Source organism: Pelecanus crispus, chromosome 1 (assembly GCF_030463565.1).
Source record: "Pelecanus crispus isolate bPelCri1 chromosome 1, bPelCri1.pri, whole genome shotgun sequence".
Classification (NCBI taxonomy): Eukaryota; Metazoa; Chordata; class Aves; order Pelecaniformes; family Pelecanidae; genus Pelecanus; species Pelecanus crispus.
This window is the reverse complement of record NC_134643.1, coordinates 99,131,943-99,149,978: the sequence shown is the minus strand read 5'-3', so window position 1 is coordinate 99,149,978 and position 18,036 is coordinate 99,131,943. Positions and strand designations below refer to the sequence as shown.

Sequence of the window (18,036 nt, the reverse complement as noted above, 5' to 3'; positions counted from 1 at the left end):
TCCAAAGCAGGTATGAGCTGAGCACAGACAGCTCTGCTTCCTCAACTCCCAAAGCTTTAATCAAAGCCAACACCACAAATCCAGCTCTAACTACACCTTTAAAAAAGAGTTATTAAAAAAAAACCAAAAAAAAAATCACAGATTCAGTAACACAGCCTTAGCTGAAAGATTTCTTCCAGCCCTGTTGTACTCTCCCAGATTAACCTTTAAAGCTTTAACCAGACTAAGCTAGGCTGCTATTTATATATTACACATCACAGGTGTCGGTATAATACATGATAGAACAAAATAACAGAGAGTGGGGGCTATAAATCCACACAGTTCCTCCTGCATACTGTGGTGACAACACAGTTCCTTCTCAGCCTACGTTTCCCGTCTCCCTTCAGCTCTTCTTCCAGAAAGACTGGAATATAAAAAAGCCATGCAACATGTTCTGGGCTCAGAGTTCAAGTAATTTTCTCCTCCTACCTTGACTTGCATAACTGAAAACGTTTCTGTCAACCTGGGACAGCTGCTCTTCCTGAAGGAATAGAGCAACATGGTTTTGAGTTGTTTTGCTTCTTCACCTCTTTTTAAACAACAAAGATGACAGACATACTATACAATGCTTGAGAAAACGGAAAATGATTAATGGAAAGATATACAACCCACTACAACATCAGTTACTCATTCACACCCACTGTTCTTTGCCCACAAGTGCTTGCAGAGTCAGAAGCTAGAGGTCAAACAAACAATCCTGCTTAGGTTTCCCAGAGACAAAAGATGGAAAAAGGCAGAAGGAGAAGAAGCTGGAAACAGCCAAATTAGTCAGGTTTCAAAACACTTCAGTTACAAAGCATATCAGCCCACAAGGTTTTCCCCCCAGAAACCATGATCAATCTAAATAAATAAAGGTCCAACCAGAGAATTTTATCTGTACTGCATGTACACATTCACTACAGCATTAAGTTCACCTTAAAACAAGGCACACTATGTCTTCTAATAATGCCTAGGGTATCCAAAACATCCAGCTCTGGCTGATTTGGAGCTAGTGATTTAACCTCAGCTCTCACAAAAATGGCTGGGAATTATGAAACTGAATCTACCAGTCAGCTTGGGGAAAATAAATAACAATCTCAACCCTAGGCTAAAATAAATCACCAAAAAACCCCACCCCATTCATAAGCAAAACTGGGACTCTCAAGGGCAGTGGCAGAGGGAATAATGTTTGTTTTTAACAACAACAACAAAAAAACAAAAAAAACCCTGAGAGGGCTAATTTACTTGCTTCACTACCAGCACCTGGAGAATGAAATGCTCCCCATCTACATCAAAAGTAAGTCCCAAGTAAATCACACTAATTTCTCACTTAGTCATAACAGTATAAATCCTGATCTCTACTGGTGTCAGAATCTGTCCCTAGAAAGACACAGGTGCTTTTTGTATGACTAGTTTTCACAGTAGCATTTGCAAGCCCCAGTCACGATTAAGTCCAAATATGCACGGACTGCCATCACCTGATGCCACGGCTCCTTTTACCAGAATTTTTAGTCCCCACATTTAAAAAGCAACAAGTTACATTATGCAGGTTTGTGTGGATTAAGAGGCCCAGCAAATAGGTGTGATCGTGCTCCTACCAGCATACAAAACTGAACATGAAAAACTGTATTCCCTGTATTTAATTTAAATAACATGCAAAGCATGTCTGTAGTCAGAGCCCCAAATATATTGTTGACTAATTTTGCTGTGTTGCTCCTTATCTTGCCTTAACTGCTTAAAAAAAAAAAAAAGCAAAACACACACAAAACAAAAAAGCAAAACACCAAAAAAAAAAAAACAAAAAAACAAAACCAAATCCCCCCAGCTGTTTGCAATGGAATTTACCCCAACAGCAGATTCTGCAAGTCAATCTGCTGCAATGCATGTATGCCAACAGAGAGCTCTGCGATTCTCAGGAATGCAGCAAAACAAGTCAGTAAAAAGTGTAAAGCTAAATTAATTCAGGGAGGGAGGAAAATGGAGATAAGTGGTAGCACTTACCCCACACTACTCCTGAGTCTTGGAAGTTTCCCAGGGCAGCGATCCTGCCAGCTCAGGAGAAAGTTGCAGGACACCAACAGTTTGAGCAGCTTCTCTGCTAATGTTAATGCCTTACATTTCCAGTGCTCTCAATTCAGCATTGCAGTGAATACATTCACATTGCCTCTGGATCTTGAAAATGAATCAGAATACACACCTTAACTGCTAACTACTATGAGAAAGCTAACCCCAAACTGACAGTGCCAAACTGGAAAAGTTCAAATATTGTAAATATTAAGGCTGTTTTCAAAAGCCTTCTTTATATGTAGCTTTCTTAGCACTAAAGCTCAAAAAATACTATTTACAACAACAAAAAAATACAAGAAAAGTTCTAATGAACAACTTCATAACTATGAGAATGCTTTGTGGGCATAAAGTGGTTTTGAGCTAACAAAGAACTGTTGTACAGGTTGCAGCAGAGCCTGTATCTGATCCCCTAAAGGCTTTTAGTGCTTTGTTTCATTTCTTAAATATGACTACAGGAAAAACTACCACATACAATAGCGAAACAGTACTTAACCTGAGGATTTTGAGAGCTATGAGATAAATAGCATAGTTGAAAAACGTAGTCCTGAAGAGCATTTAACATAATGTTCTAACTGACATCTTTTCTGAATGGGGAAAGGTTGCCAGTAAATCTACACGTCTTAAAAAAAAAAAAAAAAAAAAAAAGGATTTATTTGTAAGGTAGTGAGCTTTCCAAGGGGAACAAAGATGTAGGCGTATCCGACTTCAGCATTCAGAGTATCATTAATTGTTTTTCCCTAGACAAAGCTGAAATCAAATTCACAATAAAAACCCAGGACAAAGCAGCAGGCTAAAAGACATAATACTAGAACTGAAATTATTCACAGAGCAACTGTTAGTTGTTGTACGTGAACTCAGCTCCTTATGGAAGAGTTTCCATAAGTTCATTTACATATTTCTGTGTATAGAGAGCTATAAAATGACACTAAACAGCCTGTATGGCACTGCTAACTTTTAGGGGCTATTCATCCTATAGCAGAGTTCATAGCCCTAAATTATGCACCTTAGTTTCCTTACCTATACCCAAGGAAAGCTAATTATCTCTGATAGTAATCTTCAATTGCCATCTGTCTGGGAGGAAAGCTGCCTAAATTAGTCAGTAGGGAATGCTGGGAAAGCTTACATGCTTTTCTTGGGGCTACACAGAGACACCCATTTAGGACTTTCAGACCTCAATCCTCACTGAAGGTTAAACACAACCCATTTCCTCCCCCAAACTGAAAACTGATGTATCACTGTTTGGGGGTGGGTGTGTGCATGTTTGGTTTTTTGGAAAGGACAGTGTTGTGGTTTAGCCCCAGCCAGCAACTAAGCACCACGCAGCCGCTCGCTCACTCCCCCTACCCCGATGGGATGGGGGAGAGAATCGGAGGACTAAGAGTGAGAAACACTCCTGGGTTGACATAAGAACAGTTTAATAACTGAAATAAAGTAAAATAGTAATGATAATAATAACAATATAATAAGGATAATAATAATAATATACAAAGCAAGTGATGCACAATGCAATTGCTCACCACCCGCTGACTGATGCCCAGACAGTTCCCGAGCAGTGATTGCTGCTCCCCAGCCAACCCCCCCCAGTTTCTATACTGAGCATGACGTCATATGGTATGGAATAGCCCTTTGGCCAGTTTGGATCAACTATTCTGGCTGTGCCCCCTCCCAGTTTCTTGTGCACCTGGCAGAGCATGGGAAGCTGCAAAGTCCTTGACTAGCACAAGCACTACTTAGCAACAACTAAAACATCAGTGTGTTATCAAATTATTCTCATCCTAAATCCAAAGCACAGCACTGTGCCTGGTACTAGGAAGAAAATTAACTCTATCCCAGCCGAAACCAGGACAGACAGTCACCCCTAAAACTGAGAGGAGTAAAAAGTGCGTTTCACCCCACCCACACATCCTCTTTCACAGTCTCCTGTTTCAGTTTCCCAGTTTCACCTGCTACTGGGGTTGCCCTGCGGCGGCTAAAATGCCCAGGAGCCCAGCTGAGAGGCAGGAGGCGCGCGGGCAGCCGGGCAGCCTTCCTGCCGGGGGGAGACTGCAGGCGCGCAGCCCCAGGTCCCTGCTGCAGCGATGGCTTCACACAGTGCCTTCTGCTGCACATCGCCAGCTCCCTCCATCAGTTTGGTTTGTTACTTTCTGAGCCAAGTCTGGTTTGCTGTAGGTGAAACAGAGTGTCTGTGTTTGCTGTTCGATTCTCAGTTTCAACCATCCTTAAGTGCTACAGCAACATGAACAGGAGTGTCTTCAGGACTGTAGTATTTTTGAAGAGATCAGCTGTCCTCCCCTACCTGATCTTTGCTGAGTGTCATATTTGCCCAGGGCGGTACGTGCGAATATCTCCTCTGAAGATAAAGAGAGTTAAGAGGTAGGCCCTGGGACACCACCTCCCCGTGAGTCACAGCAGGGCCGATGGACTTCTTTTGTGGCACAAATCTGCTCTTCCATAACCAAACTGGCCCACGCTGTGGCAGGGATAAAACATGAAGTCTAATACTTGCTTCAGCATAAAGCTGGACGTCCTCCAGAGCACCATAAGCGGGACCCGCTGCCTTGCCTATTGACATTTTTTCCTTGCTACCCTGACCACACCAAATCCAGCTCAGCCTCCAGCATCACCATGTCCTGCCAGGCTGCTATTCATGCCGCAGATGACGCAAACTCCCGTTAGAGCACGAAATGCAGTACAGTAAAAGGCTTTTTGTTCTATCGCATGTGTTCTTAGCATGAAATGTGATTTATGCAATCATACCCTGTATGCATGCGTGCATGTCCTTTCTTTCCTTCCTTATAGAACTTTTGAACCCCTTTGGCTAACTTCAGTCAAATTTGACAGGAGATTAGGAACTTAATGCGTTTAAGACCTCCACAAGTTTTGCAAAAATAAGCAGGCAGCTGGGTAGAACAAAGAAACCGTATAAGCTCATCTTTCATTAAAGATCAGAAGGTCTACCATGCAGAAAGACATCAGAAACCTGGTTTCATTATATTTGCTTGTCACACAATTGTGTGGCAGAGTTATTATAAGAGCCTCTGGCCATTAAAAAACCACAGTGCTAAAATTTTGAAAAGCCTTGCACAAACATATAAGTATCCAAATTTCCAAAAAACAGTTGCCTGAAGTTAGACATTTTAAATATCCTTTTCAGTCACTTAATAGGTAGTGTTAGCTGACTTCAGTCACACAGCTTCGACAAAAGTCACTCTGGCACCAGCCAGTATTTATTATAGGAAATATTCTCTGTGAAATCTGTAGAATGAGATGCATATTCTATTTCACTTCACCATTCTTTCCAAAAAGCTCTGAACAACATTCTCAGTTTAGATGAGAAATCTTGAAACTGATACAAAACCTAAGGTTTGAGGCTAAGCCATCTAAGAACCGATGTCCCAAGTTGAAAACAAATTACAGTGTGCCATTAGCACAAAAGAAAGAAGGAATGAAAATAGCTACTCCATTCAAATTGCTTCAATGAAAATGAAGCAACAGTATTTCCTTAACATGTTTTGCAAGAAAAGGCAGTCAATCTTGAGAAACTGTACAAATGGTATTTACGCTGACCAGTATTTTAACCAGCTCGCTACTCAAAACCCAGTTTACACACCTGGCCTGTGCTTCAGCGCACAAGGTGAGCAACACAGGCACAAGAAACGCTCTGCTCTGTCAGACCGATGTCCATCTATGTCCATCTAGCTCAGTAGTCTGTCTCCAGCAGTGACAGAGCGAGATGCTATGTAGGGACAGCACAGTGTGGACATTTTGTGGTTCATTCCCCTTGTCCGCACATTCCCCTTGCAGCACCTACAATTGTTTAGTAGAGGAGCTGGAGGATAACATCCCTGCCTACTCCTTTTAGCGTCCTTTTATGGACCTGCCAATGTCTACACTTGGGAACCAGGGCAGAAAAAAAGGACAGGAAACCCACCAAAGGAGACTGAAGTGGTACTGCTACATGAGAGCTGCTGAACCACGGGGTGCTTCACTACAGACACAGTCCTGAGGCCCTCAACTTTTTGAGAATGGGGAATTAAAACTTCCAATGAAAATTGAAGGAGTAAGGATAGGCTTATATAGCCTTCCAGATTCTCAGCTGAGGCAAGTAACAGTCACCCTGTCTCATTAAATATTGCAAAACATTTGGGCAAACAGAGCTAGCTGTAGTTTTCCTTTAACTGTTTCCAGCAAAAACCCAGGTTTTTCCCAGCTAACTGAATGAGAAGGCAGTAACTTGTCTACACAAGGGGCATGATCAAGACTAGCTACCACATGCTAGGCAAGCCTTGTACGCATTCACCAATATGGACAAATCCGAACTTGCTCTGGCGCTTCATCAGATGGATTTAATATTATGGCTCCATTTAATCTTGTGCAAATGTTATGTTCAATCAAACCCTACAGGGTATCTCCCATCTACACCACTAACCCTCGTCCTGGCCTCAATCCCACACATTGACTTCAGACTACCTGAAGCACTGTGAAGATCGAGGGGATAATGTTTCCAGGATGCTCGGAGGTGACAGTGGTGGAGGATGTAGACAGGCAGGTTTGAGAACTTCAAAGAAACAGGAAATATCTATTTTGACTGCCAAAAGATGAGTAAGGTTGTGGTTTCATTCAGCAGCAACAGCTCTTCAGTAGCAAGCACCTTCCTCTCTCCTCATTGCAGGGGGGGAAACCCCCAAGTTCGTTCCCCCCACTGTCCTTTGTGTTATGCTAGGGTGCTTGTATGCTCCTTTCCCTAAACAGATCATTTTCCCCACACAGGTCATCGTGTAGCCAAAAAACTGTGTCAGCGCAACACACCTGCAAAAATCAGCTGCCCAGGCGGGAGCTACGTAAACCAACAATTACATTGGAAAAAAGAAAAAAGATAATGGCAAAAACACAACTTCAATTCCTTTCTTACCCTGCGAAGGGGACTACTCCTCCCCCATCCCACATGCAATATCATTTGTATTTTATTACATTTTATTACACAAAAAAATACATTTTGTATTTATTATTGAATGGCCACTACATAGGCGTACTTCCACTGCCCACCTCTGCTAAGGCTCCAGATAAGCTGACGACGTGCCCCTCACACTGTTTTCATTTCACTCCTGGCCACAGGACTCTGAAAAGCACCAGGGAAAGAAAGAAGCGGCCGGCTACCGCTGCGCTGCAGAAGTGTCAGCCTGCAGATCCAGTCCAACAAAAAGCTTTTCTGCACTCTGCAGCAGCTGATCCTTATTTTAGCATTTCTCACCAGCACTTACAATGGCTAGAAACTGTTGTTTTAAAACTGAGTTGAAGAGTCTGTGGAAAACTAAGACTACTAGTCACCCACATCACAAATAAAGTTACCTCCTGGCTAGCGGCCCAAAAGAAAGCAATATTCCTGCTAGGGGAATGGGAACTTGCACTGTAAATCAACAGATGTTAAGGACAGCTTCAATGATTAAGTCATTTATTTATTTACTTCATTTCATTCCTGTCTGCTCTTAAAACCAGTTCCATGATTACTCCATTCCTGCCCTCCTAACAGGAGGGAGGATGAGCTTTGTGGCTCCTCGGGTTTTCCAGCCTTCCCTTCCCAGCCAGGGTAAGTGGGGGCTATTCGAGTGTTTGCCTCCTGGCTCCCCATGGATGCTGGAATGTAAAGAACAGCCCTAGCACAATGTACTCCAGTTTTACTGCTGCTGCTGGGGCTGGGAGCAGAGGCAATGCAGAACAGTTACATGCAAACTTCGGGTATTTTCCAGGGGACACAAAATTTGCTCACGCTGTTGCAGTGCTGTAAAGGGTCTTCCTCTTAAGATATCAAGGTTTCACTTTTGCCTTCGAGACCAAAGAGTGACCGTCTTTAAACACTAAAGAGCCACTGCACCCTAACAAAATGAACTTTAAAAGGACGTGATATTTTACGATGATAGGTACGGAACATAGCAAGAAGCACTACTGCAAAGTATTTTACCACATTCTGCATTCAAAATGTAGTGATACCGCATCAAGCCACGTTCCCCATCTTTGCTTCATAGCTCACACTAGCTAATGCTGCCCATCACTTTCAGCTTTTCAAGCTTTCTGCACAAATGGCAGCTCCTGGTATCAGCGATTAATACACTGAACTGCAAAGTGAGAGCAGATTCATTTCCGCACACTACCGAAAGGTGACTCGTAAAGGCAACAAAAGCTTGCACACCACATTTTCCTCCCAACCACAATACACATCAAGAAAAGCTGAGGTTTTAGGTTCTCCTGTAGCAGGAGGATAAAAGATTTAACACTTCAAGAGGTTCACACGCCAAATAATAAAATAAATAAATAAAGAAGGATTTTTTTCCATTTCCTTTGAAGAGTATGAATAGGTACAGAAGAAGTCATATGTAACATAGCAAAAATGGAAATAGAAGAAATTGGATTAATGGGGAAGTTCAGGGGGTTTTTACTCTGCTACAAAACTCTTGGTCTTTTGAGTAAATAGATGGCGGAAAATAGAAACTCTGAAAAAGAATAAACCCCGTACACTCAGTTATCCCATAAATTAATTTCATAATATTATTTACTAGCTTCTCTAGGAGGCTAGAGAAATTGATGAACAAATTATTCAAATGAATGACAACTGAGTTGTCATAAGGTTGATAAATTAAACTTCTCTCAAACGCACATTGCACATTTCAACTGTGCAAGCAACTGTAAGGAAAGATGACTGTAAAGAGAAGGAGTTCAAGTAATCTTGAGCTCGTACCTAAAATGCACTTAAGTAGGGAGCCACAGTGGAGTATCTCACAGCGCACACATAGTAAAAACAACCTTTCATGCTTATAAGTAAAATAACCTTAATCTTAAGGTACAGCGACAAACCAACCAAGATCCTGTGCTACAGCTCAAGCTACATTGTGGAGGAAAAAAAAAGAGAGCTTTTCCTTACAAGCCTCCATGAGTCAATAATGTGAACTGCCTCATGGAGACTCATGGTGGTCTTCAAGTTATATCTTCAAATGACACATCTGATTGTGTCCTCTTCCAGGCCAAAATACTTGAACCAACCCCTCCAGCAGCATATGAAGCAACACGCAAGAAGCGGAAAGCCACAAATCAGCCAAAGCAGGTTTATGAGAACTTTCCCAAGCCTGTCTTGGGAAGATGGATCAAACCTTTACTGAAAGGCACTAATCATAGTGTGCCCAGAAACTAACAATGAAAACAAGCCCGGGATAAGCGTTAATGGCCCAAAGAAACTATCATAAGAAAGATTATTCCCACTCCCTGCCTTCTTCTATATAAAATGACAAAATGTGGTCTAAAAATGATCACACAAGGAAGAAAGCAATCATCCAAAATCCTCTAAAACTGTCTCTGCTTGTTAGCTTTCAAAGGTCTGGGAAGGTGGTGAAGAAGCACCTCAGGTGCTTGCCACTTGTGAATGAGACCCGCCACCACATCAGCTGCTGTATTTCCCCCCTCAGTGAGGCGACTCCCCTTGTGCTGGTTTTGGCTGGGATACAGTTAATTTTCTTCATAGTACCTAGTATGCCGCTATCTTCTGGATTTGTGCTGGAAACAGTGTTGATGATACAGGGATGTTTTAGTCACTGCTGAGCAGTAGTACAGAGTCAAAGCCTTTTCTGCTTCTCACCCCACCCCACCAGCGAGCAGGCTGGGTGTGAACAGGGAGTTGGGAGGGGACACAACCAGGACAGCTTACCCCAACTGACCAAAGGGATATCCCCTACCACATGACATCATGCTCAGCATATAAAGCTGGGGTAAGAAGGTGGGGGTGGGGGGGGATGTTCAGAGTTAGGGTGTTTGTTTTCCCAAGTAACTGTTATGCGTGATGGAGCCCTGCTTTCCTGGAGATGGCTGAACACCTGCCTGCCCATGGGAAGTAGTGAATGAATTCCTTGTTTGGTTTTGCTTTGCTTGTGTGTGCGGCTTTTGCTTTACCTATTAAACTGTCTTTATCTCAACCCACGAGTTTTCTGACTTTTACTTTTCTGATTCTCTCCCCCTTCTCACCGGGGGGAAGTGAGCGAGCGGCTGTGTGGTGCTTAGTCGCTGGCTGGGGTTAAAGCACAGCAGTCTTTTTTTGGCACCCAGCATGGGGCTTGAAGGTTCGAGAAAACAACAGATTTGACTGGAATGTCGCATTTATAGCTGTTACTGCTGTTTAGGTATTAATTGGCAGACCCCTGTGCTTGCCATGGGGCTTGTCTGCCTTATAGTATATTAGAGTCCAGTGCTTGTTAGTGGCTGCTCTTTGCTTTCACTGCTTGCTGTAGTGCTGATCATCTTACTGTGCTGTGCCTGGGACTGTGACCTGTGGGTGAGTCCACACAGGAGCAGGACACCCCAAAGTGTCTGTGGCTGTGGACAAGCCCACACCACAGCAGGTACGTCTCAAAGAGTCTGCAGCCATGGTTGTGGCTGTGTTGCAGCAGGTATACCTCTGAAGGGATCATGGCCCAAGGATAAGTCCACGCTGGAGAAGGTACACCTTGAAGTATCTGTGGCTGTGGATAGTTATGTCTGTGCTGCAGCAGGTACACCTTGAAGCATCAGTGGCTGTGCATGAGATCATGCTGGAGCACCTCAAAGCATGTGGCTGTGGATAAGTCCACGACAGAGCAGGTACGTCCCTGGAGGGACTGCAGCCATGGGTCAGGCCATGTTGCAGCAGGTTTACTTCTGAAGGGACTGTGGCTGCGGGTAAAGCCACGCTGGAGCAGGTCTGTCTCTGAAGGTGTTGTGTGTGACCCACGGAGAAGGCCACACTGGAGCAGGTGCACCTCAAAGCGACCGTGGCTGTGGATAAGTCTATGCTGCAGCAAGTATACCCCTGGAAGGACTGTGGCTTATAGCTAAGGCTCCACTTGGAGTAGATACACCCCTAAGGAACTGCAGTCTGTGGATAAATCCAAGCTGGAGCAGGGGCAAGGGGAAGAGTTCATTGCAATATTAAACCTGATGGTCTGGTCTAAAGGGACCAGGGGTAGAGATTGTAATGGAAATATTTTTAAATTGCTGTAACCCATGATTTGAGTTGCATGTTATGGGAATTACTATAGCAAGAACCCCTTGTTGCTATACAGGCTAGGAGCAAGGGGAGGAGTTCATTGCAATGTTAAACCCCATAACCTGGCCCAAAGGGACTAGGGGTGGAGATTGTAATGGAAATATCTTTAAATTGCTGTAACCCATGATTTGAGTTGCATGTTATGGGAATTACTATAGCAGGAACCACCTGAACCAATGGAGGATGAGCCTTACAAGAAGCAGAGCAAGTGCAGCAGTGACCCAACCTGAGCTGGCTTAGGTGCCCAATAACTCCATGCAACACATGAGCTCGCCTGTCCTGAGTGACCACCATAACAGACGGAGGCAAAGTCATGGACTAAATGAACTCAATGGACATTTTATGGGCATTTTACAAGGGTGGTCCATAGACTAGGGGAATGATATCTGTGTATTATATCAAAGGATGGGAAGGGAGGTGGTGGTTAATGAGGATGTATCGGAAAGCGTGGGACCTGAGTATGACATAAATGGTATGGAATAAGGGGTGGAGAATGTGCTGGTTTTGGCTAGGATAATTTTCTTCATAGTAGCTAGTATGGGGCTATCTTGTGGATTTGTGCTGGAAACAGTGTTGATGATACAGGGATGTTTTAGTCACTGCTGAGCAGTGCTTACACAGAGTCAGGGCCTTTTCTGCTCCTCACCCCACCCCACCAGCGAGCAGGCTGGGGGTGAACAGGGAGTTGGGAGGGGACACAGCCGGGACAGCTGACCCCAACTGACCAAAGGGATATCCCCTACCATATGATGTCCTGCCGAAGAAGGAGGAAGGGGGGTGTTCAGAGTTATGGCGTTTGTCTTCCCAAGTAACTGTTATGTGTGACGGAGCCCTGCTTTCCTGGAGATGGCTGAACACCTGCCTGCCATGGCAAGTAGCAAATGAATTCCTTGTTTGGCTTTGCTTGCGTGCGCAGCTTTTGCTTTGCCTATTAAACTGTCTTTATCTCAACCCGCAAGTTTTCTGACTTTTACTCTTCTGATTCTCTCCCCCTTCCCACCAGGGGGGAGTGAGCAAGCAGCTGTGTGGTGCTTAGTTGCCAGCTGGGGTTAAACTACCACATCTGCGTAACTGCTAAAGCCATTATTTAGCAGCGCACACAGTACATATCAAAATAACGTCTTGCCAATCACCCTGTCTAGCCAAAACACCATAAATCACCTATTTCCCCACATCTTTAGAACTTAGAACTTGGGCACTTGTGATCTTCTTGCCAGCTTTTAGGTTTTGCTGTCCTGCCTACACACTCTGCAGCTGCTCCCATGGGCACTTCCCCATCAGGCAATTGCTTCCACAGAGAAACTTTCCTCCTGGTTTTGAACAGGGGGGTATTTGGACACTGGGAGTCTCATGAGTCTCAGGGGATGACTCACACATCCCACAAGCAGGAGAGGGCTCCTACAGCCAAGATGACCCTCAGGGAGACCATGGGACTTACCCACCATTAAGACTGCTGCTTTAATAAACAGCTGTAAGCTTAAAGAGTAACTTAATTGACTCTGCTTCAGTGCAGCAGAGATAGACAGGCTAAAGAAGCAGGTACTGCATGAAGCTGGAAAGATAGATCTGTAGATTTATTTCATGTAGGTGGGAAGAAAAACAAGGATACAGCTGGTGCAGTCTTACATATGGAAGGAAAGTTAGTTTTAGAAATATCACTTCTGTGACCTAATCAGACAGGAATATTTCCTATTCAGCAATGGATGGGTAGGAAGCTTCGCTCCATACACACTTCCTTTTTCCTTTAAGCCCTTCCTAAATTTAGTTTTTTAAGTTTAGGACTGACCAGTCTAGTACCACGGCATTCTCCACAATAGAAGTTATATATTTTTATGTTTATTTTTTATGCAGGGAGAAAATTAGAAGGGCCAAAGCCCAACTAGAACATAATGTGGCTACTGCCATAAAAGACAATAAAAAATGTTTATATAAATACATTAGCAACAAAAGGAGGGCTAAGGAGACTCTCCATCCTTTATTGGATGCAGGGAGAAACAAAGTGACAAAGGATGAGGAAAAGGCTGAGGTACTTAACACCTTCTTTGCCTCAGTCTTTAATAGCAAGACCAGTTGTTAGCCAGGTACTGAGCCCCCTGAGCTAGAAGACAGGGACAGGGAGCAGAATGAAGCCTCCATAATCCAAGGGGAAATGGTTAATGACCTGGTATACCACTTAGACACACACAAGTCTATGGGGCCAGATGGGATCCACCTGAGGGTACTGAGGGAGCTGGCAGAGGAGCTCACCAAGCCACTTCCATAGAATCATAGAATGCTTTGGGTTGGAAGGGACCTGTAGAGGTATATCTAGCCCAACCCCTCTATATATATAAAAATATAAAATATATGTTTATGTAGAAATATGAATATATTTAAATAAAAATATAATAAATATAAAACATAAATATACGAATATGTAAAGTCTTCCCCAGCAACCTGGGCTGAAGAATAAAAGAGCTGTATAATTCAGCAGATGTGATGTTTTCTCCAGGCAAAGTCAGCAGTTCCTTGGAGGGCAGGTGTAGGCAGCTTTCCCTCCCCTTTAGCACACAGTGTCATCAGGCTTGAAGGAATTCTTCATAGTACCTTGGGTCTGAGTCCATCATTTATCAGCTGTCTTGGCTAACCAGGGAGGTCCCAGTTGACTGGAAGTCAGCAAACATGACACCCATCTACAAGAAGGGCCAGAAGGAGGATCTGGGGAACTACAGGCCTGTCGGTCTGACCTCGGTGCCGGGGAAGGTTATGGAGCAGGTCATCTTGAATGCCATCATGCAGCATGTACAGGACAACCAGGTGATCAGGCCCAGTCAGTGGGGGTTTATGAAAGGCAGGTCCTGCTCAACTAACCTGATCTCCTTCTATGACAAGGTGACCTGCTTAGTGGACAAGGGAAAGGCTGTGGATGTTGCCTACCTAGACTTTACTAAAGCCTTTGACACTGTTTCCCACAGCATTCTCCTGGAGAAACTGGCTGCTCATGGCTTGGATGGGTGTATTCTTTACTGAGTGAAAAACTGGCTGGATGGCTGGGCCCAAAGAGTTGTGGTGAATGGAGTTAAAGCCAGTTGGCAGCTGGTCACAAGTGGTGTTCCCCAGGGCTCAGTACTGGGGCCAGTTCTGTTTAATCTCTTTATCAATGATCTGGGTGAGGGGATCAAGTGCACCCTCAGTAAGTTTGCAGATGACACAAAGTTGGGTGGGAGTGTCAATCTGCTGGAGGGTAGGAAGGCTCTACAGAGGGATCTGGACAGGCTGGATCGAGGGGCTGAGGCCAGCTGTATTGAGGTTGAACAAGGCCAAATGCCAGGTCCTGCACTTGGGTCACAACAACCCCATGCAACGCTACAGGCTTGGGGAAGAGTGGCTGGAAAGCTGCCTAGCCGAAAAGGACCTGGGGGTGTTGGTTGACAGCTGGCTGAACATGAGCCAGCAGTGTGCCCAGGTGGCCAAGAAGGCCAACAGCATCCTGGCTTGTATCAGGAATAGTGTGGCCAGCAGGAGCAGGGAGGCGATTGTTCCCCTGTACTCGGCACTGGTGAGGCCGCACCTGGAATACTGTGTCCAGTTTTGGGCCCCTCAATACAAGAAGGACACTGAGGTGCTGGAGCATGTCCAGAGCAGGGCAAGGAAGCTGGTGAAGGGTCTTGAGCACAGGCCTTCTGAGGAGCGGCTGAGGGAACTGGGGTTGTTTAGTTTGGAGAAGAGAAGGCTGACGGGTGACCTTATTGCTCTTTACAACTACCTGAAAGGAGGTTGTAGTGAGGTGGGTGTTGGCCTCTTCTCCCAAGTAGTTAGTGATAGGACAAGAGGAAATGGGCTCAAGCTGTGCCAGGGGAGGCTTAGATTGGATATTAGGAAAAATTTCTCCACCAAAAGGGTAGTCAAGTACCGGAACAGGCTGCCCAGGGAAGTGGTTGAGTCCCCATCCCTGGAGGTATTTAAAAGATGTGTAGTTGTGGTGCTCAGGGACATGGTTTAGTGGTGGACTTGGCAGTGCTAGGTTAACAGTTGGACTTAATGGTCTTAAAGGTCTTTTCCAACCTAAACGATTCCATGATTCTGTTCTATGATTTTATGTATAACCTTTTTTACACAGTTCAGCTGCATCAGAACTGCTAGATAAAATAAGTAATCTCATCCTGTCACTAAGTTTATCCTTTCCAAATAGTTTTGCAACCACATTGTGTATGTAAGAATAGCTCGGCATAAAGTGGGTGAAGAGAGAGAGAGAGAGACTGAAGAAACCTGGACAGAGTTTCAGTTGGGTAACAGGAGCACAACAGCCACAAATTCCAACAGATCAACTGTTCATCTCACTGGAAATTTTAATTTGAGAAAGGACAGCAGGACCCATCTCACAGCTTCCAATAACTAAAACAGAAACACCGCCCCCACTGCCAAATAATAATCCCAAGCCTTCAAAAAAAAAAAAAAAGGCAGAGAACATAAAACTTCCAGGGTTTGTTTCTTCCCTCAACTACAAGCAATGGATTTGCATAGCTTAAGGCAGAGTCTGCCCGCAGAGCCATTGTTCCTCCCCCGCGGCCTCCGGCATTTCCAAGGGGCAGTGCCTCCCGTCCCGCACCCCCGCTTCAGCGGCAATCCTTTACGGAAACCTGCCAGACGGGCAGCCATGGCAACACGGCGGGATTATCAGACCCAAGCAGCTTAGCAGAAGCCATCGATCTGCCCTCAAATTTTATTTACGGGCCGCCGCCAGCTCTGCCGGGAGGCTCCCCCTGCGCCGGGCTGTCCCGCTCCCGTGAGCCCGCTTTCCCCACCGCCTTGCCCGGCCCCGGAGCCCCCCGCCGCCCCCGCCTCGGCAGGGCTCGCCGCGACTCCTCACCGCTCGCCGGGGGCCCCGGGGCGGCTCTCGGCGGCGGGGGCGGCTGGGGCCGGCTCCGCCCGCCGCCCCGGCCCAGGAGCGGGGCTGCTCCGGGAGGCCGGGCTGAGGCCAGCGGCCCCCCCCCTCGCCTCGCAGGGGCCACCGGGGGGAAGCGGGGACGGCTCCCTCCTCCCTCGCCTCCCCCGGGCCGCCTACCAGGGTGGGCGGCGGCCGGCAGCCCGCCGGACCCCCGCTCCCCCCCTCCCCGGGGGGTCCTTCTCCGGCCGGGGGCGAGAGCCCGCCCCGCAGGCGGCCCCGGGCAGCCGCCTCAGCCCGGCCTCTCCCCCGGCGCAGGCCGGCCCCAGCACCGCCCGCCCCGTGTGCGGCAGCAAGGGCGTCCGAACGCGGGCGGCGGCGGCGCTTCGGCTGCTGTCAGGCTCATCCCCGCCGCTAACCGCGTGCCTGCCACGCCGGGGTGTTAAATTTTTTTTTAGCAGGAAGTTCCCAGGAACCTCTGGGAAAGGCGTGGGACATCTCATCTGGCCAGCTGTCAAGCCGATTAAAATGGTGTGCTCTTCGCAGGAGGCTTGCGGAGGCAGGCTCCATCCCTCTGGGAGTTCAATTAATTCCTCGAGCGCTTCCAGGAACACGCTGATGTATCGGAATAGCCAGCTCTGCCTCTGAATAGGCGGTAATTTACCTTGAACAGCCACGTTGTTGGCAGCTGCTGCCTTCGGTACTTACCCGAAGGAGGTTTTAAAATTGGAAGCAGGCGCAGACTCCACACGAGGTTAAGCTAGGAGCCTTCCCGGCCGAAATAACGCAAGAGCGCGGTGAGATGTCTCACGGCAGAAACGCCGGCAAACTCGGGAAGAAGCGCTTTGAGCGCACCCAGTCCTACGGGTCCGGGCACGATCCGCAAGATCCTCTCAGCCTATGCAACAGTTTACGGCGCTAGCTACGCTTCATACAGCTGGGGTATTCACTTACCAGTCGTCAACAGCGCAGGTGTTTTATCTTTAAATCATCGGAGAAGAAGAGAGATTGTCGCTTCTCACCAGGGCCGTCTCGGCAGCCTCTCGGTTGCTTCAAGCCTTATTTCCTTACGGTTAGCGTTTACGATAAGGACGGAGAGCTCGTTCAGCTGAGCCCCATCTACGAGAGAAAAGGGCAGAAGTAAGCACGCCGTGTGCTTAGGCGGAGATGTTCTTTGGCTCCAGCCTGCCGGAATTCCTCCTCCATTTATACCAAAGCCTCCCAGGGGGAGGAGAGACTCACGTGAAGAAAGCTAAAGCGCTACTCCGTCTCCCCGCCCGGGCCTCCGGTACTGAGTGGATCTTCTCCGACTGACTTCCAGCTACAGCTACAGCCACAGTGCCTCCGCCTCCTCTTCCTCCTCCCCTGGGCCGGCGGTTCGCCGGGGGCCGGGGCCTTCCCCCGCCGCGCCCGCCCCGGGAGGGGGAGAGCGGCAGAGCGGGGGGCAGCGAGCCGCCGGGGCAGCGAGCCGCCCCGCCAGCGCCGCCTCAGCCTCCGCCTCCAGGAATTAAGAGCTCATTAACAAGCTGACGGTCACCTGGGGGTGGGGGGGTGCTGGGGGGGGGGGGAAGCCCAGCAAGCTGCCGGCCACAGCATTTATTTCAGGTGCAGGATTCTCCCTTTCCGAGCACCCTGCCCCCTTCCAGCCAGCCCCAGCGAAAGCCATGAGGGGAGGAACTGCCCCCACCCCCAAGCTGCTGCCAGCGGCAAAATTAAGCCCTCTCCCTCCCCCCCCCCCCCCCAAAGCTGCTGCCAGCGGCAACATGAAGCCCCACCTCGTACGACCAACCCAGGAGAGAGTGACGGGGCTCCAGGAAAAATCTTCCCTCCGCACTACAGCACCCAACCGCGCGGGGACTGGGCATCGCTATCGGAAAAGAAAGTTAATCATTCTGCCAGTGATAAAGGGGATGTTAAAAAAAAAACCCAGTTTGTCCGGAATCGTGTGCTGCATCACTGTTGTATTTTGCCCAGAGCGGTGTATCATGCTGGAAGAAATCTGAGGGGTTCTCAATAACGTAAC

At 47.0% G+C, this 18,036-nt stretch overlaps 1 protein-coding gene across 4 annotated transcripts in view; it reads right to left on the bottom strand.

Annotated features, from left to right (window-relative positions):
* The window catches only part of ST3GAL6 (ST3 beta-galactoside alpha-2,3-sialyltransferase 6), a 50,433-nt gene extending 33,093 nt beyond the window's left edge, over nucleotides 1-17,340 (bottom strand). For 2 of the 4 annotated variants that reach the window (XM_075714533.1, XM_075714551.1), the window contains exons 1-2: nucleotides 17,256-17,340; nucleotides 16,968-17,132 (exon numbers count right to left, since the gene is read on the bottom strand). The gene's annotated coding sequence lies outside the window, so the exon portion shown is untranslated. Of the gene's footprint in view, nucleotides 1-16,721; nucleotides 17,164-17,255 lie in introns of those variants that run through there. The other 2 variants (XM_075714538.1, XM_075714543.1) reach the window with 2 other exon arrangements.
* Between the last annotated feature and the right edge of the window lie 696 nt (nucleotides 17,341-18,036).